The following is a 16455-nucleotide window of genomic DNA, read 5'->3' on the forward strand; positions in this document are numbered from 1 at the left end:
GAATCGGTTTTGTATTTCAGCTGCAACTCATCTACCCTCAAACCCATCCAGGCACAGCCCAGTGGGCCTTAAAGGAAAAAAAAATTCTGCAAAAATTAACTTCTCTTTCGACAGGTCGATAAGTAAAGAGAAATAAAGAGTAAAATAAATAAAAGAAAAGAAAAAGCAAGAATTTAAATGAATTATTGGAAATAATGGGGCATAGAAAAGGGGCAGAGAAGGGACATTCAAAAAATCTCGTGTGCATGCTGGACTACCCTCGTGTTCCGAGGAGGAACCAAGTAATGTACACGAGATTTTTTGAATGTCCATTCTTTTCTATTGTTTGGCATTGTCTAAAAGATATGGAATGTCCCTTCTTTTCTATACTTTGCCACATGGCACTTACTTTTCTATGCCAAATAATTCATCAATTTTCATCTGAAAAATCGTCACTTTTCCTCCTATTAATTGACAATTGATGTTTCCTCCTTGACAATTAAACAGCAATTGCATAGTATATCACTGAATTTGGAAACCAACTATTTTTGAGGTCAAAGGGCAACTCAAGGTCAAACTTCCAAATTCATCAATTTTCATCTGAAAAATTATCAGTTTTCATCCGATTGACTTGACAATTTAACAGCATTTGCGTAGTGGCTCACTGAATTGGGAAATCAACTATTTTGAGGTCATACGGTCAAATGTCAACTCGAGGTCAAACATCTAATATCAATTTTCATCTAAAAAATCATCAATTTTAATCCGATTGACCCAAGCTTTGATTAAGATCGTCAATTTTAATCTTGATGAAATGGACAATTTATTGTATCCATGGCAAATGTTTTGGGGGGAGGGGTGGATTTTGCAAGTATTGTGCTCTGCATGACGTCTTCTTGTTTGTTTGTGTGCAGGATATCTCTAAAATTGTGGATGGATTAGGATGAAATTTGATGGGCAGGTTGGGTGTTCACAATAATTAATTAATTGATTAATTATATTTTGGTGAAGATCTAGATCCGGATGCAATACATTTTTAAGTGATTCTTCACCATTGAGTGATAGGGCTAAAAACGATATATAGCACGATATCTCCAAAAGTTTTGGACGGATTTGGATGAAACGTGGATAGACCATGGGCCAAACAAGCAAAATGTGTCTAGTTTTCACCCCTCAGCCCAAATTGGGCTAATAGTCAGGGCCCTTAGGGATATTTTGGGGCCGTTTGGTTCAAATTCTTCCAAAAGCACCAAATTTGGCCCAGATGTTGCCCATGCCATACTCTTTCGATTTTTGATGGGCGCCAAGACGGGTGCCCCCCCCCCCCCCCTCGGGGGCCCAATATTGGCGAAATACTAAATGGCCGCCACCCGGATTAGAGGAAAATCAGTTAAATCACCAAAAGGGTTGGAATCATGTATGATACCACTTTTCAGGGGTTTTCGAGGTCGAGGAATCCAATTGATATTTTGATGATTCGAGGTCAAGGTCAACCCTCAAGGTCATCTTAAAGGTCATTTTTGAGTCAAACATGTCGGTTTTTGAGTTTTTTGTCAAGATTTACGCGAGGTTCACCATTTTATGTTTCTGGGTTGGGTAATCGAACTCTGACCTAATTTTTGACAATGAGAGGAAATATTTACATGTCTATTTCCTAATTTTCAGGCATATGCAGTTCATCAGTCTAATTACAAAGGTACGGATTTTGATGTTTTATGAAGTGTATGCCATATCCTTGTGTTTAATTTTTGTGCGATCATGATCCGGGTTCATGTATACATGATTGTATACATGTCATAAATATGACGTCATAGGTCATGTGACCTGGCGGCCATATTGGATTTTATGAAAACCTTAAAAATGGATCCCTGCCTTCATTTTTCGATCGATTCATTTTGAACTTTGACCACTCATAGTACGCCATGTGATTGGATGCATATCCTAATTATGACGTCATAGGTCAGGTGACAAAGCGGGATGGACCGGTATGGTCCCCGGATCATACCGCCCTTGGCGCCCGTCAAAAATCGAAAGAGTATGGCATGGGCAACATCTGCGCCAAATTTGATGCTTTTGGAAGAATTTGAACCAAAATATCCCTAAGGGCCCTGACTATAAGGAGTATTGTCGTCACCGGCGTCGTCCGGGCGTCCGTCAACTTTTGGTTTCCGTCAATTTCAAGGAGAACGGCTTGTCTGATTAAATCCATTTTTGCAATGTGTGTTGGGGTTGAGTCGAGGAAGGTTCCTTTCGAAAATGGGCGCGCTGCGATTTTCAATATGGCCGCCACGGCAGCCATCTGGGCGTCCGTCAACTTTTGGTTTCCGTCCATTTCGAGCAGAACGGCTTGTCCGATTAAATCCATTTTTGCAGTGTGTGTTGGAGTTGGGTAGAGGAAGGTGCCTTTCGAAAATGGGCGCGCTGCGATTTTCAATATGGCCGCCACGGCAGCCATCTTGAAATTGGTTTCCGTCAATTTAGAGCAGAACGGCTTGTCCGATTAATTCCATGTTTGCAGTGTGTGTTGGGATTGAGTAGAGGAAGATTCATGGGCGCGCTGCGATTTTCAATATGGCCGCCACGGCAGCCATCTTGAAATTGGTTTCCGTCAATTTCAAGCAGAACAGCTTGTCCGATTAAATGCATTTTTGCAGTGTGTGTTGGAGTTGAGTCGAGGAAGGTTCCTTTCGAAAATTGACGCGCTGCGATTTTCAATATGGCCGCCACGGCAGCCATCTTGAAATTGGTTTCCACCATGCAGGGGTTGAGGGGTTACGCCCGCTTTGCGGTGCTATTTATTTACTTTGGCGACCCACCGCTGGTATATAGCTGAAATTTTGCATATATTTAGTTTAAAAATCACATAAAGAATTTATAACTCGTCAGTGCAAAAAGTTGCACATTAATTAGTTATGCTAATTAGCAAGAACTATAGCGCCATCTTGTGCCCATTATTATATAGCTTTGTATAACTGAATGGGAATTCTAAATATAAAGTATGTAGTCGATGTAGAGATGGGGAAACTATCCAGGAGTGTGGGTGATCGAGGTCCAACACACACGCGCACGCACGCACACACACACACACACACACACACACACACACACACACCTCGTTTTTTCATTTATGTTCCAAACAATTCTATCTCTCTCTTATTCACAGACACACACACACACACATTTTCGAATTTTCGAAGCTCTACACGGTCTCCACGTTTTCAAAGTTAAGTCATTGTTCACAATTTTTTTTTGACGAAACTGTATTATCTTTCGGTGTGTGAACCTATAGTGTGCCCCGTGGAAGTTTCTCGGTGTTTATCTTTCATAAATTAATTGTTTCTGTTTGCCGCACGTGTGCGGCCTTGCCGCAGGCTTCCCCCGCCGAAGTTTGTTCCTTCCTTCGCTGTTTTTGCTAGGTTTTTGGATTTTCCCTTCTCCCCCAAACTTCCCGAACATCTACTCTTTGTCTAACGTTGTAACCCCCACCCCCACCCCCCCCCCCCAAAAAAAAACAAACAAAAAAAACAACTTTTATTTCCCTTTCTCCTCGTGTGCTTTTGTCCCATCGTGCGCCTCTGTCCACGTGCGCTGTCCCGCCACGCCCCCATTATCACCTTGCCTTCCACCTTTTGCCCTGTTCAAGTGACTCGTGGTTATCCCTCAAGGCCCTCTCCCCGTTAGTATCTTTGTGAATATGAGACTGTTCTTCACGGTTCTGTTTAAATATGTTTAAACTTTCCCCTGCAATGTTTTATTCAGTGGTTTATTACAACACACTGTTTTTCTTCCTATATAAAAGGCTCCTTTCAATTTCCTCTTCAACTCATTCCATTTCAAAAAAAAAATTCAATCTCATAATTCTTTCTCACTACATGCTCTAAATTCTCATTAATTCCACCCCTCCTCCATCATTCTTAAACGGATTGCCAACTTGAAAATCACAATAAACCCAATTTGTTATAAACGTTCATCTTTCATTAATCATCCACTTTCTAAACTCCCCCCTTGCCCCTCCCCTCCAAATCTCCTCCCTTGCCCCTCCCCTCCAAATCTCCCCCCTTGCCCCTCCCCTCCTAAACAACCCCCTTGCTCCTCCCCTCCTAAACTCCCCCCTTGCCCTTCCCCTTCAAATCTCCCCCCTTGCCCCTCCACTCCTAAACTCCCCCCTTGCCCCTCCCCTCCTAAACTCCCCCCTTGCCATTCCGCTCCTAAACTCCCCCCTTGCCCCTCCCATTCAAAACTCCCCCCAACCCCTCCCCTTCAAATCTCCCCGCCAACCATCCCTCCCAAATTCTCCCTCCTCCCACCTCCTTCTCAAAGCTGCCTCCTCCCCACTTCGTCTCCCTTCTATCTCATACCTCCACCTCCCCCAACCTTCTACTTTCCTCTGCCCCCCCTCAAATAACCCCTCACTGTGCCTCATCCCATCACCATCAAACCTTTCATCCTCCTCATCCTTCCCTTTCTTGTCACTCTTCTGTAATCTCTGATGCACTATGAACTGCTCTCCCAACCTCCCCCTCTCATCCTTCATCTGACCTGACCCCTCCCCTCCCCTGTCCTGCACCCGATGCTCCCCCTCTCTCATTAACGGTATGGACCTCAAACATCTGGGGCCTTCGCTCAAACCTGATTGATCTCTCCATTCAGGTTGCTTCTGACAATCCAGACTTGATCTGCTTAACAGAAACTTTCCTCCTTCAAGATGTCTCTGATTCCTTAATATCTCTTCCTGGTTACTCCCTCCTCCGGTATGATAGACCTGATAGTATCCCTAACTTAAGGTTCATCTGTGAAAAAATTTAAAAGAAGCTAATTTCAACTGATTTGGGTAGGTATGGGTATGGACAACTACCAAAAAAAAGTAAGGAGGGATAGGGGTTGGGGAAACCTTTTTATTAGAGGTCAAAGGTCATTGACCTCTGCCTAAATCATATAAAATTGTATTTCAGCAACAAAATATGGTATATAGATGATCTTGGTGTCAAAATGCACAGGATTACGAAAGAAGATGACATAGAATAATGACTGACCCATGGAACCAATTACTGACCTCCGAAAATGAGGTCAAAGGTCAAAAATAGACGTCTTATCACCAAAATATCATATCAAATATCATATTGGTAACAGTAACAGAATTATACCAAGATACAAACTTGATGCTGTGAAGCTGTGATTGATGCTGTGAAGAGGAACAGGTTGAGATGGTTTGGTCATGTATTGAGGAAGGATGAAAGTGACTGGTTGAGAAGAGTGATGGAAGTTAATGTAGAAGGAAGTAGAGGACGGGGAAGACCGAGAAAGACTTGGCTAAAGATGGTGGAAGAAGAAATGCGGGCAAGGGGTTTAACAAGGAGAGATGCAGAAAATAGGGCAAAATGGAGAAGATTGTCATGGGGACCGCAAGGCTAACCCCCGCTCTAGCAGGGAACATGGCCTTAAAATGCATGTTGTTGTTGTTGTATACAAACTAAATATGAAATGGATTCTTCACCACCAAAATACGAGGTTAATGGTCAAAATAAGCAGGGCGGGGGGGGGGGGGGGGGGGGGGGTAAAGTTCATTAGTGTCAAATAGTTTGTGTATGTAAAGTATATGTGAATTTATAATCAACAATTTGCAGAATACTACTCACAACTTAGAACTTACAGTATTGTCAGGGAATTTGTACTGGGGGACTCACAGGACTCCAACGACCGGACACAGGTTACAAAAGGTCTAGTTTATTAAACTGTATTCACTTCATCCAATTACCAAAATGATACCGCATAATATAATGGATCAGGTTAACTCTTTTCGCTGGTCCTTCTCGTTCATCCGACACTCCCGTTCGGTCAGCGCTTCACGTAGCAAGTCCTCTCGACTCCACGTTTGCTCTAGTTTATATGGACGAACTGGACTTAATCCTCTGTCCGCTGAAACGTTAATCCTTCTTCCGCTGATGCCCCGAGGTCATGTATTGCACCAAGTCCTGGCATCAACTCGCTCCCCTCCTGCTGTGATTTCCATTTACACAGTAGGAGGGTGCTCCAGCCTGGGGCTGTGACCAGGTGGACAAGAGATTACCATGTTCGGGCACATTCCTGACACTCATTTACGAACTCGGCTTTCACAGAGGTTGCAGGTAAAATGTATCTGCTTCGTTACCAGTCTTAATCAATAAGTTACCAGTGCCAATCAATAAGTTACACTGAATTACACTTCCACAATTCCCTCATCTTTTTGTTTTTGTTTATATTAACCATTAATCTAAACATCAATATAAGTAAACAATCAATCACTACAAGTAAACATCATTACAAGTATAAGTAAATAATCATAACTTTGGTAATCAAATTCCCTTAGGCATACACCGTCATCCTGCAAGAATCACAAAACATTTCGTTGGTCATTGACTCCTTCCATATTGTTCAATCTATTGCATTTGCATCACAAATATATTTTCAAAACAACACTTCACCATCACCAAGATACAACAATTTCACTTCATTTTCAAGTTTTGTAAAGCATCTGCACCATCTGGCAAAAAACGTTTGCCTCCACACAAATGTTAACTTTGTTTGAAAGGAAGGGCTGATCACTTGTGTTTGAATCCAGGTATGAAACATTTTCTCCTAATGTCTTCATAGCTCCTGCACTACTTCGTGTAGGATTTCGCTGTTGTGGTAACACTGCGGAGTCATAGACTGACCCTTCTCTCCATGTAGCATTCTTGCCACTTTTTTTGCTGTGAACCATAATGATTCCTTGAACAAGGCCTTCACCCAGTTGTAGTCGACTTGCCTCTTCCCTCATTGTGAGTGGGCAGCAAGTATTGGTGTGACGTTGATTGGCCAGCAAGATGTGGAACAGGGATGCCGGATGCATCCACACTGATGTTGGGACCATGGTGTTCAGGTCATTCATGGTCCTTACCAGGAGCAACCAGCAGAATCGTGCACAGCTGTTGTGACAAGGGCACAGCCGTTTTTTGCAGCTCCATGCTGGTTCCCCGGACGTTGGTGAAGTAATAACATATGTCCCCGCATTTCACAGAGGTTGCAGGTAAAATGTCGTTGTCCTGCAACTTCTGATGTGGTGAATGTTTGAAGTCTTCGAACAAGAGTAAGTGATCGCCTTTCTTTCATATGTTGCAGTGTGATCCAGGCAAATGGTCACATAAATTTCCTTGGTGAAGGTAAGCATTCATCTCCAAGTTACACGGGAGAATGTCTTCATCATTCTTTGAGAAAGAGGGTGTATGCCACGATTAACTTCATTTTTTAGCCACAAATTTTCTTTCTTTCTTCTTCCCAATTCCGTTAGCAATCCCTCCAAAATGTGATCTCGTCTTATCCTTATGCTCAGTCACATCTGAATCTGCTTTCCGCACACACTGAATCAGATAGGGTACATCTTACCATGAAATCAGCATAATCATGTATATCTTCCGACAGTTTCACATTCAACAATTTGTTGTTTTTCCTTAACACAAAAAGTTATATTCATTTATATGCGTCACACAAATAATATTCAATCAGGTATGTATTTTATTACTAAACTAAGAATAGCATTGTATATGATTACAATCACAAACGGGAATACCTAATTCCCAACAACAATTTTCCCAAACCAACAAATTAAGCATAATGTATTATTACCATAATTCCTCTCCACTTTTTCTTTTCCCTCTTTTTTTTTTTTTTTTTTTTTTTTTTTTTCTAACAGTGTGTCACTCGTGGTGATATGAGTTCATTGATATTGTAATTGACACAACTCATAACATTGTCGTTATGCCATTATCTTAATTCTACTGTTTATGTCGCCATAAAAGTCTTCCTTTTCTGGTTCCACATTTCTTTCCTCATTTGTCACTTCATGTGTTATCATCGTGTTGTTGGTTACCTTATTCAAACACACCGTCACTAAGGCTTTCAAGCAAGCCACCACTAAAACAATTGCCAATATAACTACTAAACCAACAAACAAGTCTGCTACTCCTTGTATATATTCATATCTATGACATAGTTATATGTCGATGACATTTAACATTATATACTAAACTAACAAGCTTCCTAAAAGGTAAATAAAGAAAATCCCTTAATATGTAACATAATCAGATTATTTGTCTTACCCTGATCCCCCTATCTCCCGGGGTTGAACTCAATCCCCTGATCATGAGTGTAGTTGTGATACATTTTTTTTTTCACTCATGCTGTATTAATATCAGTAGATAATTGTATGTCATGTAGGCAAATAAATGTCACTATTCCAAGTAGGAATATCACATGTTGAAAATGTAATGTTTATCAATGCAAGGGGTGTTAAAATGTAATTCAAATGATTGTAAATCACGACTATCATTTTTCTACCACTGAATGTTCTGCTGGGCTGCTAGGTGCAGCCTCATTTTCTGTGGGATCGTCCACCTTAGCCCCATGTGTTTGCTTGCAATGAGAGGCATGAATCCAACTTTCTATTTTGGGTCCATATTTGTTTCTATTCTTATCAATCTCCTATGGTTTATCAATTCGTTCCAAGATACCGCAACCAAAGGTTTTAACCAAAGCTCTACCAAACTATTTCCAATTTGAACAAAAATGCCAGTGAAACAATGATTCGAAGGATTAACTTCAAGGGGTCAATAAATTTATTCTATAGCCAGATCTAATTTTCCCATCCAATAGTTTGCCTTGCCACATGTCATATTATAACACCTTAATAAACCTTCGAAAAATGTTTCCCATCTCAACAAATTTCCTTTTTTACAAATAGCCATGTGTAACTTACGTATTTAACTACAATTTCCTCTCAATTTGTTTGGCCTAACTGGCCGCAAAAGTGGCTGCCAGCATGCAGTACCGTTTTTTATCTACCAAGGAAGTGTTCCACACAAGACCTCTACCAAAATGTTGTTTGTAAAAAACACATCTGGGATTTCTGATTACATGGATGCACACTCTCAGGACATTTTCAGGCTGCTGTTAACAATCCACTACGATGACTTAATTCCTTTACCCACAATCAAATAATTAGTACAAATTGAGGATATTATCCTTATCACATTCTTTTATAGATTCATTATGTTGGATCTAATTTTTTCCAATAATTTTCCACTGCTGTAAGGCGGAACAATAGCTCTCATAAGTCTTAGTAATATCGTACTTAATTTGCCCAGCAGAGAATAATTTATTTACTATCCTTTCTCATCTGTTAACCAGTGACTTTGTTTAAACTCCAGAACTGAAAACCCACAATAGTTCAAACCAGCAAAATTTTCTTTACTATTTTCCCATATCATCTATGCCTAAAACACATCCATACATACAGCACAATTTATATGCTGATAAAATTCAAGTTTATATATATAAAATCCATGAGCAGAGTATTCTGGGAAGTCAGTGTAAGACCTCTCCCAAATTTGGATGATTTTGTACTTCCTCATTTCCTTTTATGAAGCTCATATCCATAAATAGATGTTATTCTCATATACATTCTATCAAAAATGGAATCCCAAAATTACTCACAATTTTACTATTAATTAATGGCTGCTCATAACCCAGCACATCAAATTTTTTTATATTCCATTTCCCTTGACAAAAGAGATAATGTTCATAATCGAATTATATTTCTATTTTATTTTACGGATTCTCTGGATATTCAATCCCATCCACATATCCCAATCCCATCCACATATAACTATCCATTTCCAGACAGGCACCCTGTCGGTGTCAACAATCTTGTAAGATTGATACACAAAAACACACACACACATGCATTATGCATATTTGTTTGCGTTGGAACCATTATTTACAGATCAGATGGGTGTCAATTTTATTTCAATTTCATAAAATTTGTCAATCAAATTAAAAATGCTTATAGACAAATAAACCAAAAGTCCATTCTTAGAAAACCCTTATGATGTCACATTGAAATTACCCTTTCTGCCTTCACAATAATCTATCCAAATTTTGACTACACACCCATTTGCATGTCAGTCGACCATTGACCTATCAATCGTGCGGAACAATAGTCCGAAATTCCCACCTGATCATCATGTGACTCTTGTTACTTGGTTTGCCAACAATTGCAACGCAATTGTTCCAAACTTTGTAAATTTAAAATTGCTGTGCCCAAAATAGAAGATCCAATTTTGGCATTTGATCAATTAATTATTAATTTGTTAACAAGCAAAAGAAAAATGAATCATTCTTGCTCTGAAAACTTTTCAGACACAAGAATCATTGACAGTTGTTCATGTTTGTCCAGTAATCGAATCTGTTGAGGCCAATCATCATTTGGGATTTGCAGCAATGAAGGCCTAATCATTGTCTGAGGTACCGGTAAGCACTGGTACCCTTGATCTTGGTTTGCCCCATGACCTTGTCTTCCTGTTGACATACGGACATCTTCTTCTCCAATGTCCCATCTTTCCACACTCGAAACACCGGTTTCTGTCGTTGTCTGATCTGTGCGCCTGTGCACTTGTATTGCTGGGCTGCATCTCTACATCCCTGAGTTGCCACTGCAATCTCTCGTTATCTCCTGAAACACGAAAAAATTCTCTGTACCGTCCTTTTTGGGGAGACAACTGGAAATCAGATGGGACAACTGTGACTTTCATTCCTAATTTCGAGGGCAGTTGTGCATTTGTCTCCTCCACTGTATCCTGTATCCTTTTTATTTTAAGTTCTAGTTCCGTTATCCGTTCTTGCTGTTCCCGTTGTCTGGATTCACCATCCCAAAGATGGAATGCAAGCCAGTCTACCGTTAGATTCTGTCTCTTCCTGGCTTTCAATCTTTGTTCCAATCTTTCCAATCGACTTCGCTCAAATGTACCATCTCTTGGAAACTCCTCATCATGTCCCTTTGTCCACAAATACCAATTCTCGACCTGCCTTATAGCTTTGGCACCATAACGGTCGTACATATGATGTGTACAAGTACCTTTTTGTGGAATCTCTGGTTGTCCTTGTGTGTTCTTGCAGGCTCCATTTCCCATTCTGCCTTTTATCAAAGTAGCGTTGGATGTGTTGTAGCTTGTTCCAGGTTCCTCTAAAGCTTCACTCGTACCTCCAGGAAGGATCTCTCCACCTGTTCGCACGGTGATTTCCAGAGAATCTCCCTCAGCCGTGGCTTTTGCACAATCCAATCTCACAGATCAGTATTTGCAGATGAGCCGGAGGGTCAGTATGAAATGGGTGAATCCTCAGGTGTCCGCTCTGTTTGACGGGGAAATCACACAATGGTAACCGCACATATATATCTGTATATAAACTCACCACCTTGCTCAATTTTCCCAGGTTGTCTCCACATTGATAATATCTCGCAAAGATATCAAAGCTTCTTTCTTGAGACCGCATTTTCATTAATCAAACAATCAATATATTCAATTCAATTTATTCAGTTCAATTTATTCAGTTAAATTTATTCAATTAAATTCAATCAATTAGATTCAATCAATTAACAATTCAATTAATTATTCAATTTCAATTAATTCATCAATATTCATCAATAAATCAAATTAATCATTTTGGATGACTCCTTGCATAAGCCCTTTCCCCAATGATGTCAGGACAGGTCCATCCATTGACTGAGATCGAATCTCATCGGTCGTCACCTCTGGTTCGTACCTCATGTTAATTGATGAATCACCGTCCTGTCCTAGGGTCATATCTGACATATTTCCCCATTTTGCCTGGTCTCCACAAATTTTCTTTGCAACCACTAAAGGCAACTCATCCTTCATTCGTGAGACAGCCAAAATGGATGGCAGATATTAAAGTTCATTGGGAAAAACATCTCATCAATTTTCTTTTAATAGTATCCAAAATCTCTTGGCAATATAAATTTCGTAAAACTCCTGAAATAAGACTGTAAAATTTCTTCAATCATGCTAAATTTTGAAACTCCATCGCTTGTAATACCCAATTTATCCCATAGGGCTTGAAAGTTCTTTCCCAAGTTCATGCAGCATTCTGCATTTGAACCCTATGATATCATTCATAATAATCATCATGATTTTATAGTCATGGTCCTATCATAATCATCTATTTAAAACGAACATTTCCTTTATCACCACAGCTATGTGGTATAATCAACAATAGAATAAAACTGTACATAGCAACAGGCTACCTCATGGCCACTTAGTATACCTATTGACAATAAGTCATAACAATATCGAATAATCATTGAACAATTCAAAAATCGCTTCCACTGCTCCAGCCGCAGCATCCGTGATATTTGTTTGCTCATTCACTATTCCTGATTCGTCATCAAGGATCTCCATCATCACACAGCGTACTTAATTCCGCATTCTAATGAGAATTCAACAGGATTTTACGACTCAAAGGAAAAGAACGAGCAGACCTTTTGCAGGATGATCGTTACAAAAATCGTTACATATATTAAAGTATTTATGATGTCGACAAATCATATCTTAATTCTTACAAGATTTTGGTTCTTTGAATAAATCACAGCACCGGGAGAACCAGCTCCAAAAATGGATCTTTGTGTTTATTCAGCACCCTAGTAATTGGTTCTTTGTGTACTAATTACACAGCACCCAGGCCCCGCTCATATGGATCTTTGTGCAGCGCTACACAGCACCTGAGCAAAAGGGGTTTCATCTACATTTTCCCTATCTGGTGTACCATCCGTGATATTTGTCTGCTCATTCACTATTCCTGATTCGTCATCAAGGATCTCCATCATCACACAGCGTACTTAATTCCGCTTTTTAATGAGAGTTCAACAGGAATTTACGACTCAAAGGAAAAGAACGAGCAGACCTTTTGCAGGACGATAACTGGAATTAGTCGTGAAAATATATCCAAATACACAAAAATACACACCCACACAAATAAACAACATTTATTCCGTTTAACAGAACAAACATTTCCTCTATCATGACATGCATGTCTTCAAAATTATATGCCCAAGAGAAAAAGTAAAATTAATTAAAACTGCGGGCAGTGATGATCCGGGGACCATACCGCTCCATCCTGATTGGACGAGTGCGTGCTAGAGTCGTTAACAACGACAGTCCAGATCCGATTGTTCAAAATTTCAACTCAATCGATCGAAAAATGAACGCAGGGATGCATTTTAAAGGTGCAGTGGCACTAACTGAGTTGCCACGAATATGGCCACGAAATTGCCAATATGGCCATCACAAAATATTTTCCTTAATCAATTGGCTCATAGCATAACCAATCTGCAAGTATCTCATCCGAAGATGTATCTCTGAGGAATTTTAATTAAATAAGTCATTTATAAATCAACGAGTTAATTTATTAAATGATTAATCAATAAATCAATATTTCCTTGACAGCCACATCACTTGGTCAGTGTCATGTCCAAATATCAGCTTCCTTACTCAAAAGGTGCCTGAGTTAATGTAATGTAATTACTGTAATAAGATTACTGCAATTACTGTAATGATTACTGTAATTACTGTAATTACCGGAACTGTAATTACTGTAATTACCTCAGGTAATTACCCTAATGTAATTACTGTAATGTAATAAGAAATGTAATTAATTAAATAAGTACTTCATTAATCGTTAATAATGAAATAATTCCTGAATTCTCATTCGATTCACTTGACATTCGAATGTCCCCAAAACGTTGGAGCAAAACGTTGCAACAACGAAAGTGAAACGTTGTAGCGACGTTGTGGAAACGTTAGCAAAACCCAACATTTGAATGTTCCCATTCATTCCAACAACAAGTTCCAACAACAAGTTCCAACAACAAGTTCCAACAACAAGTTCCAACAGCAAGTTCCAACAACAAGTTCCAACAACAAGTTCCAACAACAAGTTCCAACAAGTTCCAACAGCAAGTTCCAACAGCAAGTTGCAACAACAAGTTCCAACAACAAGTTCCAACAACAAGTTCCAACAACAAGTTCCAACAGCAAGTTCCAACAGCAAGTTCCAACAACAAGTTCCAACAGCAAGTTCCAACAACAAGTTCCAACAGCAAGTTCCAACAACAAGTTCCAACAAGTTCCAACAACAAGTTCCAACAGCAAGTTCCAACAAGTTCCAACAACAAGTTCCAACAGCAAGTTCCAACAACAAGTTCCAACAAGTTCCAACAGCAAGTTCCAACAACAAGTTCCAACAGCAAGTTCCAACAACAAGTTCCAACAAGTTCCAACAACAAGTTCCAACAGCAAGTTCCAACAAGTTCCAACAACAAGTTCCAACAGCAAGTTCCAACAACAAGTTCCAACAACAAGTTCCAACAAGTTCCAACAGCAAGTTCCAACAACAAGTTCCAACAGCAAGTTCCAACAACAAGTTCCAACAAGTTCCAACAACAAGTTCCAACAGCAAGTTCCAACAAGTTCCAACAACAAGTTCCAACAGCAAGTTCCAACAACAAGTTCCAACAACAAGTTCCAACAGCAAGTTCCAACAACAAGTTCCAACAGCAAGTTCCGACAACAAGTTCCAACAAGTTCCAACAACAAGTTCCAACAGCAAGTTCCAACAAGTTCCAACAACAAGTTCCAACAGCAAGTTCCAACAACAAGTTCCAACAACAAGTTCCAACAACAAGTTCCAACAAGTTCCAACAGCAAGTTCCAACAACAAGTTCCAACAGCAAGTTCCAACAACAAGTTCCAACAACAAGTTCCAACAACAAGTTCCAACAGCAAGTTATTATCACATTGCAATGACCTCTAAACATTCCGAAACCAATATCCCATTAAAAAATCCCATTAAAATCCCATATTTTATCACCCTTTGCATTGTTGAAAGCAATTAATTCCATAACTTAATATTACCTCAATTTATATATACTAGGGCGTGCCCGCACGTACGTGCTCGCCCGTACGTGCTTGCAAAAACATGCGTGCAAACAACAACAACAAAACTTTGAAACCACGTGGCAGTAACGACCACAGAACCACCCTCCTATTTGCATGGAATGGTTTGGTCCATTCGCAAAGCCAAAACGAACGACCACAGAACCACCCTCCTATTTGCATGGAATGGTTTGGTCCATTCGCAAAGCCAAAACGAACGACCACAGAACCACCCTCCTATTTGCATGGAATGGTTTGGTCCATTCGCAAAGCCAAAACGAACGACCACAGAACCACCCTCCTATTTGCATGGAATGGTTTGGTCCATTCGCAAAGCCAAAACGAACGACTTGCGAGTACGGTGACCATACCTTGGGACCCCCTTGTCCGATTAATTTCAAACCTTGACAAATTTTCCATTCCTTCCCTTCCTGATCTTTCGATGTAGGGCTGGGTTCTTTTTTTTTTTAGGATCATGTTGCATCGAGCATTATTTTCCAAAACAGTGTGAACATTAACCCACACCAAAACCTCTGACATCCCACCATTAACACCTATTGTAAGCGTGCCGAATCAGTAAGCATCACCCCTTCTATGAGCCTCGACCAGAGGGTGGTTGTTACTCACAAACACCATTTCCTGTAATTATCTCTCACTAGGGCATGCCCGTACTATATATATATCTAAAATTATATCCCCCGCCGAGCAAGTCGCTGGCTCCAAGTCGAGTGCTTTGAACAAAAAAAGAAGTACTCTAAACGGTGGTTTTTTATTCAACCGTGAAGCATGTCTCAAAGGCTTCTTGATGGACCTGGACAAAATTTGATGCAATTTTTTTTTTTCTCAATCGCCATCTTTCATCATAATTCTGGACCGGCATGAGGGGGGGTTGTCTGTCATGAATTTATAGGCATGGCGGGAAAACTGAAAAAAATTATTTATTTAAAACGGGTGTACACGATTGTACACGTGTACGGACGGACCTTACCGAACCGGCAAACAAGTCGCTTCATGCACATCAGTGGTGCGTTTCTTCGTGGCGCGTGTCAGAAGAATTACACAGCGCAGGAAAAATACGTATTTACAGAAATCGTTAAAAAAAACTCGGATAATCGCTAAAATCGTTGTGGCCGGTGTACCATATTGGAAATATATATATATATAAATATAATTCCGTTTCCCGGTTCCCTGTCGCTCGCCGAGCGCCGATCAAGTCAAGTGCTTCGAACAAGTGCAAAAAAAAAAGTAGTACTTTATCCGTGTGCGGGTGGGTAAACGAGTGTACCGGCCTTACACGTCCTGGAAGCAAGCGGTCGCAAGGTGCACACTTGCTCCGCCCGCTTCCAGGTCACAGTAAGGCCCTTTAATAACCAGCGCAAAAATACGTATTTACAGAAATCATTTAGAAAAAAAACGAATAAATTGCTACAGTCGTTTATCGAAATCCCATTCGTGATGGCTCACGCCACCTATATCGCGGCATCGGTGCGCAAAGAAGCCCCAGTCCACCTGCTCCCCCATGTATGTACCCATAACTTCCAAGTTCGTAAATCATATTGGACCAAACAAGACACACTCACCTTTTAAAGAAGACTTGTTTGTGTGTACAATTGATGTCAGCGGTGCCTCCAAGATTGTCAGGGAATTTGTACTGGGGGACTCACAGGACTCCAAC

General features: G+C 40.2%; 1 protein-coding gene across 1 annotated transcript in view; it reads left to right on the forward strand.

The window, feature by feature from the left end:
- PTCD3 (pentatricopeptide repeat domain 3) overlaps positions 1 to 16455 on the forward strand; it is a 122896-nt gene that overhangs the window by 26320 nt on the left and 80121 nt on the right. The window lies entirely within an intron of this gene.

This window comes from Myxine glutinosa, chromosome 5 (genome assembly GCF_964187855.1).
Source record: "Myxine glutinosa chromosome 5, kmMyxGlut1.1, whole genome shotgun sequence".
NCBI lineage: Eukaryota > Metazoa > Chordata > Myxini > Myxiniformes > Myxinidae > Myxine > Myxine glutinosa.